We start from the raw sequence: 21,218 nt of genomic DNA on the forward strand, positions 1-21,218 counted from the left end.
AAACATGGCCCTACACAGACGTTCTGCTGTTTTCCTTTTTATTCGTCATGTGTGACACTGCAGTAGAGGGACGCCCGCTACAAAAGACGTATTCTTTACATTCAATTTCAGCATATACGTCGCGAGTGCCATATGACAGGGCCTGTCTCTCGATGTCGATTTGTATTTGGTGTGTCTTAAGTGTCGGTCTGCAGTAGGCCGCTGTTGGCCGAGCGACGTGCAGTCGCCTTACATGAAGCCCCATGGGCAACGCCAGTGCCACTGTGGACAACAGCGCACTGTAGCCAGAGAGAGGAGCCGAAAGGCGCATTTCGCAGTCGAGCCACGCTATCCCACAAGCTGTGCACTAGGTCAGGATTGTGCAGACCGCTAACTTTTGGTGGGCCGACGCTCGTCGTCGATCGTAAGGGCGAAACATTCAAGAGATTTGGAAAACGGCAATGTGGACACCCCCAGCAGCAGCTGTGTGCCAAATCCGATATCTGGTCGAGGGCTGCAAGATTCAGTATGATGAAGTAACAATTTGGGGATAGCTCACAAACGCTAAGCTGCCGCCTTCTTAGCTCAGTGGTAGAGCACTGGTCTCGTAAACCAGGGGTCGTGAGTTCGAACCTCACAGAAGGCATTCATTTTTTAAACCTTCCTGCAAGGAGCGGAGCTATCTCGAGCAGCATCTAACACATGGCAGTACACTGAATGAAAGGGATGTTCTACAACCTATGACAAGTATTCTACTGGCCTCAGAGGTTTTCTGAATGCATAGGCAGAACATTGGTTTGTATGCATTTTGTAGTATAATGTCATGCTTGGCGATGTCATTCGTTTACGAGCCTCGCTACAGTGTGCATGCACGTTATCCATGTGAAGAGGCGTAAGCAAATGCTACCATTCTGCGAGATTCCTGCAGAAGGTATACGAATTGCGTTGATATACAGAGCACAAGGGAGCCAAAGTCAAGGCCTCCGTGGCGCAATCGGCTAGCGCGTTCGGCTGTTAACCGAAAGGTTGGTGGTTCGAGCCCACCCGGGGGCGAAATCGTTTTAACCGGCACCGAGGTGAGGACATACGTCAACTTTGTTAGAGATACACAGCTAGTGTGACAATTTGGCTGCGTTTGAGTGATGCCACAGAGCCTTATACACATTCAGCCAAGTGACACTGTAGGTAAAAACATGGCCCTACACAGACGTTCTGCTGTTTTCCTTTTTATTCGTCATGTGTGACACTGCAGTAGAGGGACGCCCGCTACAAAAGACGTATTCTTTACATTCAATTTCAGCATATACGTCGCGAGTGCCATATGACAGGGCCTGTCTCTCGATGTCGATTTGTATTTGGTGTGTCTTAAGTGTCGGTCTGCAGTAGGCCGCTGTTGGCCGAGCGACGTGCAGTCGCCTTACATGAAGCCCCATGGGCAACGCCAGTGCCACTGTGGACAACAGCGCACTGTAGCCAGAGAGAGGAGCCGAAAGGCGCATTTCGCAGTCGAGCCACGCTATCCCACAAGCTGTGCACTAGGTCAGGATTGTGCAGACCGCTAACTTTTGGTGGGCCGACGCTCGTCGTCGATCGTAAGGGCGAAACATTCAAGAGATTTGGAAAACGGCAATGTGGACACCCCCAGCAGCAGCTGTGTGCCAAATCCGATATCTGGTCGAGGGCTGCAAGATTCAGTATGATGAAGTAACAATTTGGGGATAGCTCACAAACGCTAAGCTGCCGCCTTCTTAGCTCAGTGGTAGAGCACTGGTCTCGTAAACCAGGGGTCGTGAGTTCGAACCTCACAGAAGGCATTCATTTCTTAAACCTTCCTGCAAGGAGCGGAGCTATCTCGAGCAGCATCTAACACATGGCAGTACACTGAATGAAAGGGATGTTCTACAACCTATGACAAGTATTCTACTGGCCTCAGAGGTTTTCTGAATGCATAGGCAGAACATTGGTTTGTATGCATTTTGTAGTATAATGTCATGCTTGGCGATGTCATTCGTTTACGAGCCTCGCTACAGTGTGCATGCACGTTATCCATGTGAAGAGGCGTAAGCAAATGCTACCATTCTGCGAGATTCCTGCAGAAGGTATACGAATTGCGTTGATATACAGAGCACAAGGGAGCCAAAGTCAAGGCCTCCGTGGCGCAATCGGCTAGCGCGTTCGGCTGTTAACCGAAAGGTTGGTGGTTCGAGCCCACCCGGGGGCGAAATCGTTTTAACCGGCACCGAGGTGAGGACATACGTCAACTTTGTTAGAGATACACAGCTAGTGTGACAATTTGGCTGCGTTTGAGTGATGCCACAGAGCCTTATACACATTCAGCCAAGTGACACTGTAGGTAAAAACATGGCCCTACACAGACGTTCTGCTGTTTTCCTTTTTATTCGTCATGTGTGACACTGCAGTAGAGGGACGCCCGCTACAAAAGACGTATTCTTTACATTCAATTTCAGCATATACGTCGCGAGTGCCATATGACAGGGCCTGTCTCTCGATGTCGATTTGTATTTGGTGTGTCTTAAGTGTCGGTCTGCAGTAGGCCGCTGTTGGCCGAGCGACGTGCAGTCGCCTTACATGAAGCCCCATGGGCAACGCCAGTGCCACTGTGGACAACAGCGCACTGTAGCCAGAGAGAGGAGCCGAAAGGCGCATTTCGCAGTCGAGCCACGCTATCCCACAAGCTGTGCACTAGGTCAGGATTGTGCAGACCGCTAACTTTTGGTGGGCCGACGCTCGTCGTCGATCGTAAGGGCGAAACATTCAAGAGATTTGGAAAACGGCAATGTGGACACCCCCAGCAGCAGCTGTGTGCCAAATCCGATATCTGGTCGAGGGCTGCAAGATTCAGTATGATGAAGTAACAATTTGGGGATAGCCCACAAACGCCAAGCTGCCGCCTTCTTAGCTCAGTGGTAGAGCACTGGTCTCGTAAACCAGGGGTCGTGAGTTCGAACCTCACAGAAGGCATTCATTTTTTAAACCTTCCTGCAAGGAGCGGAGCTATCTCGAGCAGCATCTAACACATGGCAGTACACTGAATGAAAGGGATGTTCTACAACCTATGACAAGTATTCTACTGGCCTCAGAGGTTTTCTGAATGCATAGGCAGAACATTGGTTTGTATGCATTTTGTAGTATAATGTCATGCTTGGCGATGTCATTCGTTTACGAGCCTCGCTACAGTGTGCATGCACGTTATCCATGTGAAGAGGCGTAAGCAAATGCTACCATTCTGCGAGATTCCTGCAGAAGGTATACGAATTGCGTTGATATACAGAGCACAAGGGAGCCAAAGTCAAGGCCTCCGTGGCGCAATCGGCTAGCGCGTTCGGCTGTTAACCGAAAGGTTGGTGGTTCGAGCCCACCCGGGGGCGAAATCGTTTTAACCGGCACCGAGGTGAGGACATACGTCAACTTTGTTAGAGATACACAGCTAGTGTGACAATTTGGCTGCGTTTGAGTGATGCCACAGAGCCTTATACACATTCAGCCAAGTGACACTGTAGGTAAAAACATGGCCCTACACAGACGTTCTGCTGTTTTCCTTTTTATTCGTCATGTGTGACACTGCAGTAGAGGGACGCCCGCTACAAAAGACGTATTCTTTACATTCAATTTCAGCATATACGTCGCGAGTGCCATATGACAGGGCCTGTCTCTCGATGTCGATTTGTATTTGGTGTGTCTTAAGTGTCGGTCTGCAGTAGGCCGCTGTTGGCCGAGCGACGTGCAGTCGCCTTACATGAAGCCCCATGGGCAACGCCAGTGCCACTGTGGACAACAGCGCACTGTAGCCAGAGAGAGGAGCCGAAAGGCGCATTTCGCAGTCGAGCCACGCTATCCCACAAGCTGTGCACTAGGTCAGGATTGTGCAGACCGCTAACTTTTGGTGGGCCGACGCTCGTCGTCGATCGTAAGGGCGAAACATTCAAGAGATTTGGAAAACGGCAATGTGGACACCCCCAGCAGCAGCTGTGTGCCAAATCCGATATCTGGTCGAGGGCTGCAAGATTCAGTATGATGAAGTAACAATTTGGGGATAGCTCACAAACGCTAAGCTGCCGCCTTCTTAGCTCAGTGGTAGAGCACTGGTCTCGTAAACCAGGGGTCGTGAGTTCGAACCTCACAGAAGGCATTCATTTTTTAAACCTTCCTGCAAGGAGCGGAGCTATCTCGAGCAGCATCTAACACATGGCAGTACACTGAATGAAAGGGATGTTCTACAACCTATGACAAGTATTCTACTGGCCTCAGAGGTTTTCTGAATGCATAGGCAGAACATTGGTTTGTATGCATTTTGTAGTATAATGTCATGCTTGGCGATGTCATTCGTTTACGAGCCTCGCTACAGTGTGCATGCACGTTATCCATGTGAAGAGGCGTAAGCAAATGCTACCATTCTGCGAGATTCCTGCAGAAGGTATACGGATTGCGTTGATATACAGAGCACAAGGGAGCCAAAGTCAAGGCCTCCGTGGCGCAATCGGCTAGCGCGTTCGGCTGTTAACCGAAAGGTTGGTGGTTCGAGCCCACCCGGGGGCGAAATCGTTTTAACCGGCACCGAGGTGAGGACATACGTCAACTTTGTTAGAGATACACAGCTAGTGTGACAATTTGGCTGCGTTTGAGTGATGCCACAGAGCCTTATACACATTCAGCCAAGTGACACTGTAAGTAAAAACATGGCCCTACACAGACGTTCTGCTGTTTTCCTTTTTATTCGTCATGTGTGACACTGCAGTAGAGGGACGCCCGCTACAAAAGACGTATTCTTTACATTCAATTTCAGCATATACGTCGCGAGTGCCATATGACAGGGCCTGTCTCTCGATGTCGATTTGTATTTGGTGTGTCTTAAGTGTCGGTCTGCAGTAGGCCGCTGTTGGCCGAGCGACGTGCAGTCGCTATCTCGAGCAGCATCTAACACATGGCAGTACACTGAATGAAAGGGATGTTCTACAACCTATGACAAGTATTCTACTGGCCTCAGAGGTTTTCTGAATGCATAGGCAGAACATTGGTTTGTATGCATTTTGTAGTATAATGTCATGCTTGGCGATGTCATTCGTTTACGAGCCTCGCTACAGTGTGCATGCACGTTATCCATGTGAAGAGGCGTAAGCAAATGCTACCATTCTGCGAGATTCCTGCAGAAGGTATACGGATTGCGTTGATATACAGAGCACAAGGGAGCCAAAGTCAAGGCCTCCGTGGCGCAATCGGCTAGCGCGTTCGGCTGTTAACCGAAAGGTTGGTGGTTCGAGCCCACCCGGGGGCGAAATCGTTTTAACCGGCACCGAGGTGAGGACATACGTCAACTTTGTTAGAGATACACAGCTAGTGTGACAATTTGGCTGCGTTTGAGTGATGCCACAGAGCCTTATACACACTCAGCCAAGTGACACTGTAAGTAAAAACATGGCCCTACACAGACGTTCTGCTGTTTCCCTTTTTATTCGTCATGTGTGACACTGCAGTAGAGGGACGCCCGCTACAAAAGACGTATTCTTTACATTCAATTTCAGCATATACGTCGCGAGTGCCATATGACAGGGCCTGTCTCTCGATGTCGATTTGTATTTGGTGTGTCTTAAGTGTCGGTCTGCAGTAGGCCGCTGTTGGCCGAGCGACGTGCAGTCGCTATCTCGAGCAGCATCTAACACATGGCAGTACACTGAATGAAAGGGATGTTCTACAACCTATGACAAGTATTCTACTGGCCTCAGAGGTTTTCTGAATGCATAGGCAGAACATTGGTTTGTATGCATTTTGTAGTATAATGTCATGCTTGGCGATGTCATTCGTTTACGAGCCTCGCTACAGTGTGCATGCACGTTATCCATGTGAAGAGGCGTAAGCAAATGCTACCATTCTGCGAGATTCCTGCAGAAGGTATACGGATTGCGTTGATATACAGAGCACAAGGGAGCCAAAGTCAAGGCCTCCGTGGCGCAATCGGCTAGCGCGTTCGGCTGTTAACCGAAAGGTTGGTGGTTCGAGCCCACCCGGGGGCGAAATCGTTTTAACCGGCACCGAGGTGAGGACATACGTCAACTTTGTTAGAGATACACAGCTAGTGTGACAATTTGGCTGCGTTTGAGTGATGCCACAGAGCCTTATACACATTCAGCCAAGTGACACTGTAAGTAAAAACATGGCCCTACACAGACGTTCTGCTGTTTTCCTTTTTATTCGTCATGTGTGACACTGCAGTAGAGGGACGCCCGCTACAAAAGACGTATTCTTTACATTCAATTTCAGCATATACGTCGCGAGTGCCATATGACAGGGCCTGTCTCTCGATGTCGATTTGTATTTGGTGTGTCTTAAGTGTCGGTCTGCAGTAGGCCGCTGTTGGCCGAGCGACGTGCAGTCGCCTTACATGAAGCCCCATGGGCAACGCCAGTGCCACTGTGGACAACAGCGCACTGTAGCCAGAGAGAGGAGCCGAAAGGCGCATTTCGCAGTCGAGCCACGCTATCCCACAAGCTGTGCACTAGGTCAGGATTGTGCAGACCGCTAACTTTTGGTGGGCCGACGCTCGTCGTCGATCGTAAGGGCGAAACATTCAAGAGATTTGGAAAACGGCAATGTGGACACCCCCAGCAGCAGCTGTGTGCCAAATCCGATATCTGGTCGAGGGCTGCAAGATTCAGTATGATGAAGTAACAATTTGGAGATAGCTCACAAACGCTAAGCTGCCGCCTTCTTAGCTCAGTGGTAGAGCACTGGTCTCGTAAACCAGGGGTCGTGAGTTCGAACCTCACAGAAGGCATTCATTTTTTAAACCTTCCTGCAAGGAGCGGAGCTATCTCGAGCAGCATCTAACACATGGCAGTACACTGAATGAAAGGGATGTTCTACAACCTATGACAAGTATTCTACTGGCCTCAGAGGTTTTCTGAATGCATAGGCAGAACATTGGTTTGTATGCATTTTGTAGTATAATGTCATGCTTGGCGATGTCATTCGTTTACGAGCCTCGCTACAGTGTGCATGCACGTTATCCATGTGAAGAGGCGTAAGCAAATGCTACCATTCTGCGAGATTCCTGCAGAAGGTATACGAATTGCGTTGATATACAGAGCACAAGGGAGCCAAAGTCAAGGCCTCCGTGGCGCAATCGGCTAGCGCGTTCGGCTGTTAACCGAAAGGTTGGTGGTTCGAGCCCACCCGGGGGCGAAATCGTTTTAACCGGCACCGAGGTGAGGACATACGTCAACTTTGTTAGAGATACACAGCTAGTGTGACAATTTGGCTGCGTTTGAGTGATGCCACAGAGCCTTATACACATTCAGCCAAGTGACACTGTAGGTAAAAACATGGCCCTACACAGACGTTCTGCTGTTTTCCTTTTTATTCGTCATGTGTGACACTGCAGTAGAGGGACGCCCGCTACAAAAGACGTATTCTTTACATTCAATTTCAGCATATACGTCGCGAGTGCCATATGACAGGGCCTGTCTCTCGATGTCGATTTGTATTTGGTGTGTCTTAAGTGTCGGTCTGCAGTAGGCCGCTGTTGGCCGAGCGACGTGCAGTCGCCTTACATGACGCCCCATGGGCAACGCCAGTGCCACTGTGGACAACAGCGCACTGTAGCCAGAGAGAGGGGCCGAAAGGCGCATTTCGCAGTCGAGCCACGCTATCCCACAAGCTGTGCACTAGGTCAGGATTGTGCAGACCGCTAACTTTTGGTGGGCCGACGCTCGTCGTCGATCGTAAGGGCGAAACATTCAAGAGATTTGGAAAACGGCAATGTGGACACCCCCAGCAGCAGCTGTGTGCCAAATCCGATATCTGGTCGAGGGCTGCAAGATTCAGTATGATGAAGTAACAATTTGGAGATAGCTCACAAACGCTAAGCTGCCGCCTTCTTAGCTCAGTGGTAGAGCACTGGTCTCGTAAACCAGGGGTCGTGAGTTCGAACCTCACAGAAGGCATTCATTTTTTAAACCTTCCTGCAAGGAGCGGAGCTATCTCGAGCAGCATCTAACACATGGCAGTACACTGAATGAAAGGGATGTTCTACAACCTATGACAAGTATTCTACTGGCCTCAGAGGTTTTCTGAATGCATAGGCAGAACATTGGTTTGTATGCATTTTGTAGTATAATGTCATGCTTGGCGATGTCATTCGTTTACGAGCCTCGCTACAGTGTGCATGCACGTTATCCATGTGAAGAGGCGTAAGCAAATGCTACCATTCTGCGAGATTCCTGCAGAAGGTATACGAATTGCGTTGATATACAGAGCACAAGGGAGCCAAAGTCAAGGCCTCCGTGGCGCAATCGGCTAGCGCGTTCGGCTGTTAACCGAAAGGTTGGTGGTTCGAGCCCACCCGGGGGCGAAATCGTTTTAACCGGCACCGAGGTGAGGACATACGTCAACTTTGTTAGAGATACACAGCTAGTGTGACAATTTGGCTGCGTTTAAGTGATGCCACAGAGCCTTATACACATTCAGCCAAGTGACACTGTAGGTAAAAACATGGCCCTACACAGACGTTCTGCTGTTTTCCTTTTTATTCGTCATGTGTGACACTGCAGTAGAGGGACGCCCGCTACAAAAGACGTATTCTTTACATTCAATTTCAGCATATACGTCGCGAGTGCCATATGACAGGGCCTGTCTCTCGATGTCGATTTGTATTTGGTGTGTCTTAAGTGTCGGTCTGCAGTAGGCCGCTGTTGGCCGAGCGACGTGCAGTCGCCTTACATGAAGCCCCATGGGCAACGCCAGTGCCACTGTGGACAACAGCGCACTGTAGCCAGAGAGAGGAGCCGAAAGGCGCATTTCGCAGTCGAGCCACGCTATCCCACAAGCTGTGCACTAGGTCAGGATTGTGCAGACCGCTAACTTTTGGTGGGCCGACGCTCGTCGTCGATCGTAAGGGCGAAACATTCAAGAGATTTGGAAAACGGCAATGTGGACACCCCCAGCAGCAGCTGTGTGCCAAATCCGATATCTGGTCGAGGGCTGCAAGATTCAGTATGATGAAGTAACAATTTGGGGATAGCTCACAAACGCTAAGCTGCCGCCTTCTTAGCTCAGTGGTAGAGCACTGGTCTCGTAAACCAGGGGTCGTGAGTTCGAACCTCCCAGAAGGCATTCATTTTTTAAACCTTCCTGCAAGGAGCGGAGCTATCTCGAGCAGCATCTAACACATGGCAGTACACTGAATGAAAGGGATGTTCTACAACCTATGACAAGTATTCTACTGGCCTCAGAGGTTTTCTGAATGCATAGGCAGATCATTGGTTTGTATGCATTTTGTAGTATAATGTCATGCTTGGCGATGTCATTCGTTTACGAGCCTCGCTACAGTGTGCATGCACGTTATCCATGTGAAGAGGCGTAAGCAAATGCTACCATTCTGCGAGATTCCTGCAGAAGGTATACGAATTGCGTTGATATACAGAGCACAAGGGAGCCAAAGTCAAGGCCTCCGTGGCGCAATCGGCTAGCGCGTTCGGCTGTTAACCGAAAGGTTGGTGGTTCGAGCCCACCCGGGGGCGAAATCGTTTTAACCGGCACCGAGGTGAGGACATACGTCAACTTTGTTAGAGATACACAGCTAGTGTGACAATTTGGCTGCGTTTGAGTGATGCCACAGAGCCTTATACACATTCAGCCAAGTGACACTGTAGGTAAAAACATGGCCCTACACAGACGTTCTGCTGTTTTCCTTTTTATTCGTCATGTGTGACACTGCAGTAGAGGGACGCCCGCTACAAAAGACGTATTCTTTACATTCAATTTCAGCATATACGTCGCGAGTGCCATATGACAGGGCCTGTCTCTCGATGTCGATTTGTATTTGGTGTGTCTTAAGTGTCGGTCTGCAGTAGGCCGCTGTTGGCCGAGCGACGTGCAGTCGCCTTACATGAAGCCCCATGGGCAACGCCAGTGCCACTGTGGACAACAGCGCACTGTAGCCAGAGAGAGGGGCCGAAAGGCGCATTTCGCAGTCGAGCCACGCTATCCCACAAGCTGTGCACTAGGTCAGGATTGTGCAGACCGCTAACTTTTGGTGGGCCGACGCTCGTCGTCGATCGTAAGGGCGAAACATTCAAGAGATTTGGAAAACGGCAATGTGGACACCCCCAGCAGCAGCTGTGTGCCAAATCCGATATCTGGTCGAGGGCTGCAAGATTCAGTATGATGAAGTAACAATTTGGAGATAGCTCACAAACGCTAAGCTGCCGCCTTCTTAGCTCAGTGGTAGAGCACTGGTCTCGTAAACCAGGGGTCGTGAGTTCGAACCTCCCAGAAGGCATTCATTTTTTAAACCTTCCTGCAAGGAGCGGAGCTATCTCGAGCAGCATCTAACACATGGCAGTACACTGAATGAAAGGGATGTTCTACAACCTATGACAAGTATTCTACTGGCCTCAGAGGTTTTCTGAATGCATAGGCAGAACATTGGTTTGTATGCATTTTGTAGTATAATGTCATGCTTGGCGATGTCATTCGTTTACGAGCCTCGCTACAGTGTGCATGCACGTTATCCATGTGAAGAGGCGTAAGCAAATGCTACCATTCTCCGAGATTCCTGCAGAAGGTATACGAATTGCGTTGATATACAGAGCACAAGGGAGCCAAAGTCAAGGCCTCCGTGGCGCAATCGGCTAGCGCGTTCGGCTGTTAACCGAAAGGTTGGTGGTTCGAGCCCACCCGGGGGCGAAATCGTTTTAACCGGCACCGAGGTGAGGACATACGTCAACTTTGTTAGAGATACACAGCTAGTGTGACAATTTGGCTGCGTTTAAGTGATGCCACAGAGCCTTATACACATTCAGCCAAGTGACACTGTAGGTAAAAACATGGCCCTACACAGACGTTCTGCTGTTTTCCTTTTTATTCGTCATGTGTGACACTGCAGTAGAGGGACGCCCGCTACAAAAGACGTATTCTTTACATTCAATTTCAGCATATACGTCGCGAGTGCCATATGACAGGGCCTGTCTCTCGATGTCGATTTGTATTTGGTGTGTCTTAAGTGTCGGTCTGCAGTAGGCCGCTGTTGGCCGAGCGACGTGCAGTCGCCTTACATGAAGCCCCATGGGCAACGCCAGTGCCACTGTGGACAACAGCGCACTGTAGCCAGAGAGAGGAGCCGAAAGGCGCATTTCGCAGTCGAGCCACGCTATCCCACAAGCTGTGCACTAGGTCAGGATTGTGCAGACCGCTAACTTTTGGTGGGCCGACGCTCGTCGTCGATCGTAAGGGCGAAACATTCAAGAGATTTGGAAAACGGCAATGTGGACACCCCCAGCAGCAGCTGTGTGCCAAATCCGATATCTGGTCGAGGGCTGCAAGATTCAGTATGATGAAGTAACAATTTGGGGATAGCTCACAAACGCTAAGCTGCCGCCTTCTTAGCTCAGTGGTAGAGCACTGGTCTCGTAAACCAGGGGTCGTGAGTTCGAACCTCCCAGAAGGCATTCATTTTTTAAACCTTCCTGCAAGGAGCGGAGCTATCTCGAGCAGCATCTAACACATGGCAGTACACTGAATGAAAGGGATGTTCTACAACCTATGACAAGTATTCTACTGGCCTCAGAGGTTTTCTGAATGCATAGGCAGATCATTGGTTTGTATGCATTTTGTAGTATAATGTCATGCTTGGCGATGTCATTCGTTTACGAGCCTCGCTACAGTGTGCATGCACGTTATCCATGTGAAGAGGCGTAAGCAAATGCTACCATTCTGCGAGATTCCTGCAGAAGGTATACGAATTGCGTTGATATACAGAGCACAAGGGAGCCAAAGTCAAGGCCTCCGTGGCGCAATCGGCTAGCGCGTTCGGCTGTTAACCGAAAGGTTGGTGGTTCGAGCCCACCCGGGGGCGAAATCGTTTTAACCGGCACCGAGGTGAGGACATACGTCAACTTTGTTAGAGATACACAGCTAGTGTGACAATTTGGCTGCGTTTGAGTGATGCCACAGAGCCTTATACACATTCAGCCAAGTGACACTGTAGGTAAAAACATGGCCCTACACAGACGTTCTGCTGTTTTCCTTTTTATTCGTCATGTGTGACACTGCAGTAGAGGGACGCCCGCTACAAAAGACGTATTCTTTACATTCAATTTCAGCATATACGTCGCGAGTGCCATATGACAGGGCCTGTCTCTCGATGTCGATTTGTATTTGGTGTGTCTTAAGTGTCGGTCTGCAGTAGGCCGCTGTTGGCCGAGCGACGTGCAGTCGCCTTACATGAAGCCCCATGGGCAACGCCAGTGCCACTGTGGACAACAGCGCACTGTAGCCAGAGAGAGGAGCCGAAAGGCGCATTTCGCAGTCGAGCCACGCTATCCCACAAGCTGTGCACTAGGTCAGGATTGTGCAGACCGCTAACTTTTGGTGGGCCGACGCTCGTCGTCGATCGTAAGGGCGAAACATTCAAGAGATTTGGAAAACGGCAATGTGGACACCCCCAGCAGCAGCTGTGTGCCAAATCCGATATCTGGTCGAGGGCTGCAAGATTCAGTATGATGAAGTAACAATTTGGGGATAGCTCACAAACGCTAAGCTGCCGCCTTCTTAGCTCAGTGGTAGAGCACTGGTCTCGTAAACCAGGGGTCGTGAGTTCGAGCCTCCCAGAAGGCATTCATTTTTTAAACCTTCCTGCAAGGAGCGGAGCTATCTCGAGCAGCATCTAACACATGGCAGTACACTGAATGAAAGGGATGTTCTACAACCTATGACAAGTATTCTACTGGCCTCAGAGGTTTTCTGAATGCATAGGCAGATCATTGGTTTGTATGCATTTTGTAGTATAATGTCATGCTTGGCGATGTCATTCGTTTACGAGCCTCGCTACAGTGTGCATGCACGTTATCCATGTGAAGAGGCGTAAGCAAATGCTACCATTCTGCGAGATTCCTGCAGAAGGTATACGGATTGCGTTGATATACAGAGCACAAGGGAGCCAAAGTCAAGGCCTCCGTGGCGCAATCGGCTAGCGCGTTCGGCTGTTAACCGAAAGGTTGGTGGTTCGAGCCCACCCGGGGGCGAAATCGTTTTAACCGGCACCGAGGTGAGGACATACGTCAACTTTGTTAGAGATACACAGCTAGTGTGACAATTTGGCTGCGTTTGAGTGATGCCACAGAGCCTTATACACATTCAGCCAAGTGACACTGTAAGTAAAAACATGGCCCTACACAGACGTTCTGCTGTTTTCCTTTTTATTCGTCATGTGTGACACTGCAGTAGAGGGACGCCCGCTACAAAAGACGTATTCTTTACATTCAATTTCAGCATATACGTCGCGAGTGCCATATGACAGGGCCTGTCTCTCGATGTCGATTTGTATTTGGTGTGTCTTAAGTGTCGGTCTGCAGTAGGCCGCTGTTGGCCGAGCGACGTGCAGTCGCCTTACATGAAGCCCCATGGGCAACGCCAGTGCCACTGTGGACAACAGCGCACTGTAGCCAGAGAGAGGAGCCGAAAGGCGCATTTCGCAGTCGAGCCACGCTATCCCACAAGCTGTGCACTAGGTCAGGATTGTGCAGACCGCTAACTTTTGGTGGGCCGACGCTCGTCGTCGATCGTAAGGGCGAAACATTCAAGAGATTTGGAAAACGGCAATGTGGACACCCCCAGCAGCAGCTGTGTGCCAAATCCGATATCTGGTCGAGGGCTGCAAGATTCAGTATGATGAAGTAACAATTTGGGGATAGCTCACAAACGCTAAGCTGCCGCCTTCTTAGCTCAGTGGTAGAGCACTGGTCTCGTAAACCAGGGGTCGTGAGTTCGAACCTCCCAGAAGGCATTCATTTTTTAAACCTTCCTGCAAGGAGCGGAGCTATCTCGAGCAGCATCTAACACATGGCAGTACACTGAATGAAAGGGATGTTCTACAACCTATGACAAGTATTCTACTGGCCTCAGAGGTTTTCTGAATGCATAGACAGATCATTGGTTTGTATGCATTTTGTAGTATAATGTCATGCTTGGCGATGTCATTCGTTTACGAGCCTCGCTACAGTGTGCATGCACGTTATCCATGTGAAGAGGCGTAAGCAAATGCTACCATTCTGCGAGATTCCTGCAGAAGGTATACGAATTGCGTTGATATACAGAGCACAAGTGAGCCAAAGTCAAGGCCTCCGTGGCGCAATCGGCTAGCGCGTTCGGCTGTTAACCGAAAGGTTGGTGGTTCGAGCCCACCCGGGGGCGAAATCGTTTTAACCGGCACCGAGGTGAGGACATACGTCAACTTTGTTAGAGATACACAGCTAGTGTGACAATTTGGCTGCGTTTGAGTGATGCCACAGAGCCTTATACACATTCAGCCAAGTGACACTGTAGGTAAAAACATGGCCCTACACAGACGTTCTGCTGTTTTCCTTTTTATTCGTCATGTGTGACACTGCAGTAGAGGGACGCCCGCTACAAAAGACGTATTCTTTACATTCAATTTCAGCATATACGTCGCGAGTGCCATATGACAGGGCCTGTCTCTCGATGTCGATTTGTATTTGGTGTGTCTTAAGTGTCGGTCTGCAGTAGGCCGCTGTTGGCCGAGCGACGTGCAGTCGCTATCTCGAGCAGCATCTAACACATGGCAGTACACTGAATGAAAGGGATGTTCTACAACCTATGACAAGTATTCTACTGGCCTCAGAGGTTTTCTGAATGCATAGGCAGAACATTGGTTTGTATGCATTTTGTAGTATAATGTCATGCTTGGCGATGTCATTCGTTTACGAGCCTCGCTACAGTGTGCATGCACGTTATCCATGTGAAGAGGCGTAAGCAAATGCTACCATTCTGCGAGATTCCTGCAGAAGGTATACGGATTGCGTTGATATACAGAGCACAAGGGAGCCAAAGTCAAGGCCTCCGTGGCGCAATCGGCTAGCGCGTTCGGCTGTTAACCGAAAGGTTGGTGGTTCGAGCCCACCCGGGGGCGAAATCGTTTTAACCGGCACCGAGGTGAGGACATACGTCAACTTTGTTAGAGATACACAGCTAGTGTGACAATTTGGCTGCGTTTGAGTGATGCCACAGAGCCTTATACACATTCAGCCAAGTGACACTGTAAGTAAAAACATGGCCCTACACAGACGTTCTGCTGTTTTCCTTTTTATTCGTCATGTGTGACACTGCAGTAGAGGGACGCCCGCTACAAAAGACGTATTCTTTACATTCAATTTCAGCATATACGTCGCGAGTGCCATATGACAGGGCCTGTCTCTCGATGTCGATTTGTATTTGGTGTGTCTTAAGTGTCGGTCTGCAGTAGGCCGCTGTTGGCCGAGCGACGTGCAGTCGCCTTACATGAAGCCCCATGGGCAACGCCAGTGCCACTGTGGACAACAGCGCACTGTAGCCAGAGAGAGGAGCCGAAAGGCGCATTTCGCAGTCGAGCCACGCTATCCCACAAGCTGTGCACTAGGTCAGGATTGTGCAGACCGCTAACTTTTGGTGGGCCGACGCTCGTCGTCGATCGTAAGGGCGAAACATTCAAGAGATTTGGAAAACGGCAATGTGGACACCCCCAGCAGCAGCTGTGTGCCAAATCCGATATCTGGTCGAGGGCTGCAAGATTCAGTATGATGAAGTAACAATTTGGAGATAGCTCACAAACGCTAAGCTGCCGCCTTCTTAGCTCAGTGGTAGAGCACTGGTCTCGTAAACCAGGGGTCGTGAGTTCGAACCTCACAGAAGGCATTCATTTTTTAAACCTTCCTGCAAGGAGCGGAGCTATCTCGAGCAGCATCTAACACATGGCAGTACACTGAATGAAAGGGATGTTCTACAACCTATGACAAGTATTCTACTGGCCTCAGAGGTTTTCTGAATGCATAGGCAGAACATTGGTTTGTATGCATTTTGTAGTATAATGTCATGCTTGGCGATGTCATTCGTTTACGAGCCTCGCTACAGTGTGCATGCACGTTATCCATGTGAAGAGGCGTAAGCAAATGCTACCATTCTGCGAGATTCCTGCAGAAGGTATACGAATTGCGTTGATATACAGAGCACAAGGGAGCCAAAGTCAAGGCCTCCGTGGCGCAATCGGCTAGCGCGTTCGGCTGTTAACCGAAAGGTTGGTGGTTCGAGCCCACCCGGGGGCGAAATCGTTTTAACCGGCACCGAGGTGAGGACATACGTCAACTTTGTTAGAGATACACAGCTAGTGTGACAATTTGGCTGCGTTTGAGTGATGCCACAGAGCCTTATACACATTCAGCCAAGTGACACTGTAGGTAAAAACATGGCCCTACACAGACGTTCTGCTGTTTTCCTTTTTATTCGTCATGTGTGACACTGCAGTAGAGGGACGCCCGCTACAAAAGACGTATTCTTTACATTCAATTTCAGCATATACGTCGCGAGTGCCATATGACAGGGCCTGTCTCTCGATGTCGATTTGTATTTGGTGTGTCTTAAGTGTCGGTCTGCAGTAGGCCGCTGTTGGCCGAGCGACGTGCAGTCGCCTTACATGAAGCCCCATGGGCAACGCCAGTGCCACTGTGGACAACAGCGCACTGTAGCCAGAGAGAGGAGCCGAAAGGCGCATTTCGCAGTCGAGCCACGCTATCCCACAAGCTGTGCACTAGGTCAGGATTGTGCAGACCGCTAACTTTTGGTGGGCCGACGCTCGTCGTCGATCGTAAGGGCGAAACATTCAAGAGATTTGGAAAACGGCAATGTGGACACCCCCAGCAGCAGCTGTGTGCCAAATCCGATATCTGGTCGAGGGCTGCAAGATTCAGTATGATGAAGTAACAATTTGGAGATAGCTCACAAACGCTAAGCTGCCGCCTTCTTAGCTCAGTGGTAGAGCACTGGTCTCGTAAACCAGGGGTCGTGAGTTCGAACCTCACAGAAGGCATTCATTTTTTAAACCTTCCTGCAAGGAGCGGAGCTATCTCGAGCAGCATCTAACACATGGCAGTACACTGAATGAAAGGGATGTTCTACAACCTATGACAAGTATTCTACTGGCCTCAGAGGTTTTCTGAATGCATAGGCAGAACATTGGTTTGTATGCATTTTGTAGTATAATGTCATGCTTGGCGATGTCATTCGTTTACGAGCCTCGCTACAGTGTGCATGCACGTTATCCATGTGAAGAGGCGTAAGCAAATGCTACCATTCTGCGAGATTCCTGCAGAAGGTATACGAATTGCGTTGATATACAGAGCACAAGGGAGCCAAAGTCAAGGCCTCCGTGGCGCAATCGGCTAGCGCGTTCGGCTGTTAACCGAAAGGTTGGTGGTTCGAGCCCACCCGGGGGCGAAATCGTTTTAACCGGCACCGAGGTGAGGACATACGTCAACTTTGTTAGAGATACACAGCTAGTGTGACAATTTGGCTGCGTTTGAGTGATGCCACAGAGCCTTATACACATTCAGCCAAGTGACACTGTAGGTAAAAACATGGCCCTACACAGACGTTCTGCTGTTTTCCTTTTTATTCGTCATGTGTGACACTGCAGTAGAGGGACGCCCGCTACAAAAGACGTATTCTTTACATTCAATTTCAGCATATACGTCGCGAGTGCCATATGACAGGGCCTGTCTCTCGATGTCGATTTGTATTTGGTGTGTCTTAAGTGTCGGTCTGCAGTAGGCCGCTGTTGGCCGAGCGACGTGCAGTCGCCTTACATGAAGCCCCATGGGCAACGCCAGTGCCACTGTGGACAACAGCGCACTGTAGCCAGAGAGAGGAGCCGAAAGGCGCATTTCGCAGTCGAGCCACGCTATCCCACAAGCTGTGCACTAGGTCAGGATTGTGCAGACCGCTAACTTTTGGTGGGCCGACGCTCGTCGTCGATCGTAAGGGCGAAACATTCAAGAGATTTGGAAAACGGCAATGTGGACACCCCCAGCAGCAGCTGTGTGCCAAATCCGATATCTGGTCGAGGGCTGCAAGATTCAGTATGATGAAGTAACAATTTGGGGATAGCTCACAAACGCTAAGCTGCCGCCTTCTTAGCTCAGTGGTAGAGCACTGGCCTCGTAAACCGGGGGTCGTGAGTTCGAACCTCACAGAAGGCATTCATTTTTTAAACCTTCCTGCAAGGAGCGGAGCTATCTCGAGCAGCATCTAACACATGGCAGTACACTGAATGAAAGGGATGTTCTACAACCTATGACAAGTATTCTACTGGCCTCAGAGGTTTTCTGAATGCATAGGCAGAACATTGGTTTGTATGCATTTTGTAGTATAATGTCATGCTTGGCGATGTCATTCGTTTACGAGCCTCGCTACAGTGTGCATGCACGTTATCCATGTGAAGAGGCGTAAGCAAATGCTACCATTCTGCGAGATTCCTGCAGAAGGTATACGAATTGCGTTGATATACAGAGCACAAGGGAGCCAAAGTCAAGGCCTCCGTGGCGCAATCGGCTAGCGCGTTCGGCTGTTAACCGAAAGGTTGGTGGTTCGAGCCCACCCGGGGGCGAAATCGTTTTAACAGGCACCGAGGTGAGGACATACGTCAACTTTGTTAGAGATACACAGCTAGTGTGACAATTTGGCTGCGTTTGAGTGATGCCACAGAGCCTTATACACATTCAGCCAAGTGACACTGTAGGTAAAAACATGGCCCTACACAGACGTTCTGCTGTTTTCCTTTTTATTCGTCATGTGTGACACTGCAGTAGAGGGACGCCCGCTACAAAAGACGTATTCTTTACATTCAATTTCAGCATATACGTCGCGAGTGCCATATGACTGGGCCTGTCTCTCGATGTCGATTTGTATTTGGTGTGTCTTAAGTGTCGGTCTGCAGTAGGCCGCTGTTGGCCGAGCGACGTGCAGTCGCCTTACATGAAGCCCCATGGGCAACGCCAGTGCCACTGTGGACAACAGCGCACTGTAGCCAGAGAGAGGAGCCGAAAGGCGCATTTCGCAGTCGAGCCACGCTATCCCACAAGCTGTGCACTAGGTCAGGATTGTGCAGACCGCTAACTTTTGGTGGGCCGACGCTCGTCGTCGATCGTAAGGGCGAAACATTCAAGAGATTTGGAAAACGGCAATGTGGACACCCCCAGCAGCAGCTGTGTGCCAAATCCGATATCTGGTCGAGGGCTGCAAGATTCAGTATGATGAAGTAACAATTTGGGGATAGCTCACAAACGCTAAGCTGCCGCCTTCTTAGCTCAGTGGTAGAGCACTGGCCTCGTAAACCGGGGGTCGTGAGTTCGAACCTCACAGAAGGCATTCATTTTTTAAACCTTCCTGCAAGGAGCGGAGCTATCTCGAGCAGCATCTAACACATGGCAGTACACTGAATGAAAGGGATGTTCTACAACCTATGACAAGTATTCTACTGGCCTCAGAGGTTTTCTGAATGCATAGGCAGAACATTGGTTTGTATGCATTTTGTAGTATAATGTCATGCTTGGCGATGTCATTCGTTTACGAGCCTCGCTACAGTGTGCATGCACGTTATCCATGTGAAGAGGCGTAAGCAAATGCTACCATTCTGCGAGATTCCTGCAGAAGGTATACGAATTGCATTGATATACAGAGCACAAGGGAGCCAAAGTCAAGGCCTCCGTAGCGCAATCGGCTAGCGCGTTCGGCTGTTAACCGAAAGGTTGGTGGTTCGAGCCCACCCGGGGGCGAAATCGTTTTAACCGGCACCGAGGTGAGGACATACGTCAACTTTGTTAGAGATACACAGCTAGTGTGACAATTTGGCTGCGTTTGAGTGATGCCACAGAGCCTTATACACATTCAGCCAAGTGACACTGTAGGTAAAAACATGGCCCTACACAGACGTTCTGCTGTTTTCCTTTTTATTCGTCATGTGTGACACTGCAGTAGAGGGACGCCCGCTACAAAAGACGTATTCTTTACATTCAATTTCAGCATATACGTCGCGAGTGCCATATGACAGGGCCTGTCTCTCGATGTCGATTTGTATTTGGTGTGTCTTAAGTGTCGGTCTGCAGTAGGCCGCTGTTGGCCGAGCGACGTGCAGTCGCCTTACATGACGCCCCATGGGCAACGCCAGTGCCACTGTGGACAACAGCGCACTGTAGCCAGAGAGAGGGGCCGAAAGGCGCATTTCGCAGTCGAGCCACGCTATCCCACAAGCTGTGCACTAGGTCAGGATTGTGCAGACCGCTAACTTTTGGTGGGCCGACGCTCGTCGTCGATCGTAAGGGCGAAACATTCAAGAGATTTGGAAAACGGCAATGTGGACACCCCCAGCAGCAGCTGTGTGCCAAATCCGATATCTGGTCGAGGGCTGCAAGATTCAGTATGATGAAGTAACAATTTGGGGATAGCTCACAAACGCTAAGCTGCCGCCTTCTTAGCTCAGTGGTAGAGCACTGGTCTCGTAAACCAGGGGTCGTGAGTTCGAACCTCACAGAAGGCATTCATTTTTTAAACCTTCCTGCAAGGAGCGGAGCTATCTCGAGCAGCATCTAACACATGGCAGTACACTGAATGAAAGGGATGTTCTACAACCTATGACAAGTATTCTACTGGCCTCAGAGGTTTTCTGAATGCATAGGCAGAACATTGGTTTGTATGCATTTTGTAGTATAATGTCATGCTTGGCGATGTCATTCGTTTACGAGCCTCGCTACAGTGTGCATGCACGTTATCCATGTGAAGAGGCGTAAGCAAATGCTACCATTCTGCGAGATTCCTGCAGAAGGTATACGAATTGCGTTGATATACAGAGCACAAGGGAGCCAAAGTCAAGGCCTCCGTGGCGCAATCGGCTAGCGCGTTCGGCTGTTAACCGAAAGGTTGGTGGTTCGAGCCCACCCGGGGGCGAAATCGTTTTAACCGGCACCGAGGTGAGGACATACGTCAACTTTGTTAGAGATACACAGCTAGTGTGACAATTTGGCTGCGTTTGAGTGATGCCACAGAGCCTTATACACATTCAGCCAAGTGACACTGTAGGTAAAAACATGGCCCTACACAGACGTTCTGCTGTTTTCCTTTTTATTCGTCATGTGTGACACTGCAGTAGAGGGACGCCCGCTACAAAAGACGTATTCTTTACATTCAATTTCAGCATATACGTCGCGAGTGCCATATGACAGGGCCTGTCTCTCGATGTCGATTTGTATTTGGTGTGTCTTAAGTGTCGGTCTGCAGTAGGCCGCTGTTGGCCGAGCGACGTGCAGTCGCCTTACATGAAGCCCCATGGGCAACGCCAGTGCCACTGTGGACAACAGCGCACTGTAGCCAGAGAGAGGAGCCGAAAGGCGCATTTCGCAGTCGAG

General features: G+C 49.9%; 35 non-coding genes across 35 annotated transcripts; all 35 read left to right on the forward strand.

Annotated features, from left to right (window-relative positions):
* The first annotated feature begins 553 nt into the window (after window positions 1–553).
* On the forward strand, window positions 554–625 carry Trnat-cgu (transfer RNA threonine (anticodon CGU)). The gene has a single exon. It is a non-coding gene; the product is annotated as a tRNA-Thr (tRNA).
* A 333-nt stretch (window positions 626–958) lies between these two features.
* On the forward strand, window positions 959–1,032 carry Trnan-guu (transfer RNA asparagine (anticodon GUU)). Its single transcript has one exon. It is a non-coding gene; the product is annotated as a tRNA-Asn (tRNA).
* Window positions 1,033–1,721: 689 nt separating this feature from the next.
* On the forward strand, window positions 1,722–1,793 carry Trnat-cgu (transfer RNA threonine (anticodon CGU)). The gene has a single exon. It is a non-coding gene; the product is annotated as a tRNA-Thr (tRNA).
* Window positions 1,794–2,126: 333 nt separating this feature from the next.
* Trnan-guu (transfer RNA asparagine (anticodon GUU)) lies at window positions 2,127–2,200 on the forward strand. Its single transcript has one exon. It is a non-coding gene; the product is annotated as a tRNA-Asn (tRNA).
* A 689-nt stretch (window positions 2,201–2,889) lies between these two features.
* On the forward strand, window positions 2,890–2,961 carry Trnat-cgu (transfer RNA threonine (anticodon CGU)). The gene has a single exon. It is a non-coding gene; the product is annotated as a tRNA-Thr (tRNA).
* A 333-nt stretch (window positions 2,962–3,294) lies between these two features.
* Window positions 3,295–3,368, forward strand: Trnan-guu (transfer RNA asparagine (anticodon GUU)). Its single transcript has one exon. It is a non-coding gene; the product is annotated as a tRNA-Asn (tRNA).
* Window positions 3,369–4,057: 689 nt separating this feature from the next.
* On the forward strand, window positions 4,058–4,129 carry Trnat-cgu (transfer RNA threonine (anticodon CGU)). The gene has a single exon. It is a non-coding gene; the product is annotated as a tRNA-Thr (tRNA).
* A 333-nt stretch (window positions 4,130–4,462) lies between these two features.
* Window positions 4,463–4,536, forward strand: Trnan-guu (transfer RNA asparagine (anticodon GUU)). Its single transcript has one exon. It is a non-coding gene; the product is annotated as a tRNA-Asn (tRNA).
* A 662-nt stretch (window positions 4,537–5,198) lies between these two features.
* On the forward strand, window positions 5,199–5,272 carry Trnan-guu (transfer RNA asparagine (anticodon GUU)). The gene has a single exon. It is a non-coding gene; the product is annotated as a tRNA-Asn (tRNA).
* Window positions 5,273–5,934: 662 nt separating this feature from the next.
* Window positions 5,935–6,008, forward strand: Trnan-guu (transfer RNA asparagine (anticodon GUU)). The gene has a single exon. It is a non-coding gene; the product is annotated as a tRNA-Asn (tRNA).
* Window positions 6,009–6,697: 689 nt separating this feature from the next.
* Window positions 6,698–6,769, forward strand: Trnat-cgu (transfer RNA threonine (anticodon CGU)). Its single transcript has one exon. It is a non-coding gene; the product is annotated as a tRNA-Thr (tRNA).
* A 333-nt stretch (window positions 6,770–7,102) lies between these two features.
* On the forward strand, window positions 7,103–7,176 carry Trnan-guu (transfer RNA asparagine (anticodon GUU)). The gene has a single exon. It is a non-coding gene; the product is annotated as a tRNA-Asn (tRNA).
* A 689-nt stretch (window positions 7,177–7,865) lies between these two features.
* On the forward strand, window positions 7,866–7,937 carry Trnat-cgu (transfer RNA threonine (anticodon CGU)). Its single transcript has one exon. It is a non-coding gene; the product is annotated as a tRNA-Thr (tRNA).
* Window positions 7,938–8,270: 333 nt separating this feature from the next.
* Window positions 8,271–8,344, forward strand: Trnan-guu (transfer RNA asparagine (anticodon GUU)). Its single transcript has one exon. It is a non-coding gene; the product is annotated as a tRNA-Asn (tRNA).
* Window positions 8,345–9,033: 689 nt separating this feature from the next.
* On the forward strand, window positions 9,034–9,105 carry Trnat-cgu (transfer RNA threonine (anticodon CGU)). Its single transcript has one exon. It is a non-coding gene; the product is annotated as a tRNA-Thr (tRNA).
* A 333-nt stretch (window positions 9,106–9,438) lies between these two features.
* On the forward strand, window positions 9,439–9,512 carry Trnan-guu (transfer RNA asparagine (anticodon GUU)). Its single transcript has one exon. It is a non-coding gene; the product is annotated as a tRNA-Asn (tRNA).
* A 689-nt stretch (window positions 9,513–10,201) lies between these two features.
* On the forward strand, window positions 10,202–10,273 carry Trnat-cgu (transfer RNA threonine (anticodon CGU)). The gene has a single exon. It is a non-coding gene; the product is annotated as a tRNA-Thr (tRNA).
* Window positions 10,274–10,606: 333 nt separating this feature from the next.
* Trnan-guu (transfer RNA asparagine (anticodon GUU)) lies at window positions 10,607–10,680 on the forward strand. Its single transcript has one exon. It is a non-coding gene; the product is annotated as a tRNA-Asn (tRNA).
* Window positions 10,681–11,369: 689 nt separating this feature from the next.
* Trnat-cgu (transfer RNA threonine (anticodon CGU)) lies at window positions 11,370–11,441 on the forward strand. The gene has a single exon. It is a non-coding gene; the product is annotated as a tRNA-Thr (tRNA).
* A 333-nt stretch (window positions 11,442–11,774) lies between these two features.
* Trnan-guu (transfer RNA asparagine (anticodon GUU)) lies at window positions 11,775–11,848 on the forward strand. The gene has a single exon. It is a non-coding gene; the product is annotated as a tRNA-Asn (tRNA).
* Window positions 11,849–12,537: 689 nt separating this feature from the next.
* Trnat-cgu (transfer RNA threonine (anticodon CGU)) lies at window positions 12,538–12,609 on the forward strand. The gene has a single exon. It is a non-coding gene; the product is annotated as a tRNA-Thr (tRNA).
* Window positions 12,610–12,942: 333 nt separating this feature from the next.
* On the forward strand, window positions 12,943–13,016 carry Trnan-guu (transfer RNA asparagine (anticodon GUU)). Its single transcript has one exon. It is a non-coding gene; the product is annotated as a tRNA-Asn (tRNA).
* A 689-nt stretch (window positions 13,017–13,705) lies between these two features.
* Trnat-cgu (transfer RNA threonine (anticodon CGU)) lies at window positions 13,706–13,777 on the forward strand. Its single transcript has one exon. It is a non-coding gene; the product is annotated as a tRNA-Thr (tRNA).
* Window positions 13,778–14,110: 333 nt separating this feature from the next.
* Window positions 14,111–14,184, forward strand: Trnan-guu (transfer RNA asparagine (anticodon GUU)). Its single transcript has one exon. It is a non-coding gene; the product is annotated as a tRNA-Asn (tRNA).
* Window positions 14,185–14,846: 662 nt separating this feature from the next.
* Trnan-guu (transfer RNA asparagine (anticodon GUU)) lies at window positions 14,847–14,920 on the forward strand. The gene has a single exon. It is a non-coding gene; the product is annotated as a tRNA-Asn (tRNA).
* Window positions 14,921–15,609: 689 nt separating this feature from the next.
* Trnat-cgu (transfer RNA threonine (anticodon CGU)) lies at window positions 15,610–15,681 on the forward strand. Its single transcript has one exon. It is a non-coding gene; the product is annotated as a tRNA-Thr (tRNA).
* Window positions 15,682–16,014: 333 nt separating this feature from the next.
* On the forward strand, window positions 16,015–16,088 carry Trnan-guu (transfer RNA asparagine (anticodon GUU)). The gene has a single exon. It is a non-coding gene; the product is annotated as a tRNA-Asn (tRNA).
* A 689-nt stretch (window positions 16,089–16,777) lies between these two features.
* On the forward strand, window positions 16,778–16,849 carry Trnat-cgu (transfer RNA threonine (anticodon CGU)). The gene has a single exon. It is a non-coding gene; the product is annotated as a tRNA-Thr (tRNA).
* A 333-nt stretch (window positions 16,850–17,182) lies between these two features.
* Window positions 17,183–17,256, forward strand: Trnan-guu (transfer RNA asparagine (anticodon GUU)). The gene has a single exon. It is a non-coding gene; the product is annotated as a tRNA-Asn (tRNA).
* Window positions 17,257–17,945: 689 nt separating this feature from the next.
* On the forward strand, window positions 17,946–18,017 carry Trnat-cgu (transfer RNA threonine (anticodon CGU)). The gene has a single exon. It is a non-coding gene; the product is annotated as a tRNA-Thr (tRNA).
* Window positions 18,018–18,350: 333 nt separating this feature from the next.
* Window positions 18,351–18,424, forward strand: Trnan-guu (transfer RNA asparagine (anticodon GUU)). Its single transcript has one exon. It is a non-coding gene; the product is annotated as a tRNA-Asn (tRNA).
* Window positions 18,425–19,113: 689 nt separating this feature from the next.
* On the forward strand, window positions 19,114–19,185 carry Trnat-cgu (transfer RNA threonine (anticodon CGU)). The gene has a single exon. It is a non-coding gene; the product is annotated as a tRNA-Thr (tRNA).
* Window positions 19,186–19,518: 333 nt separating this feature from the next.
* Trnan-guu (transfer RNA asparagine (anticodon GUU)) lies at window positions 19,519–19,592 on the forward strand. Its single transcript has one exon. It is a non-coding gene; the product is annotated as a tRNA-Asn (tRNA).
* Window positions 19,593–20,281: 689 nt separating this feature from the next.
* Trnat-cgu (transfer RNA threonine (anticodon CGU)) lies at window positions 20,282–20,353 on the forward strand. Its single transcript has one exon. It is a non-coding gene; the product is annotated as a tRNA-Thr (tRNA).
* Window positions 20,354–20,686: 333 nt separating this feature from the next.
* On the forward strand, window positions 20,687–20,760 carry Trnan-guu (transfer RNA asparagine (anticodon GUU)). Its single transcript has one exon. It is a non-coding gene; the product is annotated as a tRNA-Asn (tRNA).
* The last annotated feature ends 458 nt before the right edge of the window (window positions 20,761–21,218 follow it).

This window comes from Schistocerca serialis, chromosome 6, assembly GCF_023864345.2.
Source record: "Schistocerca serialis cubense isolate TAMUIC-IGC-003099 chromosome 6, iqSchSeri2.2, whole genome shotgun sequence".
Classification (NCBI taxonomy): Eukaryota; Metazoa; Arthropoda; class Insecta; order Orthoptera; family Acrididae; genus Schistocerca; species Schistocerca serialis.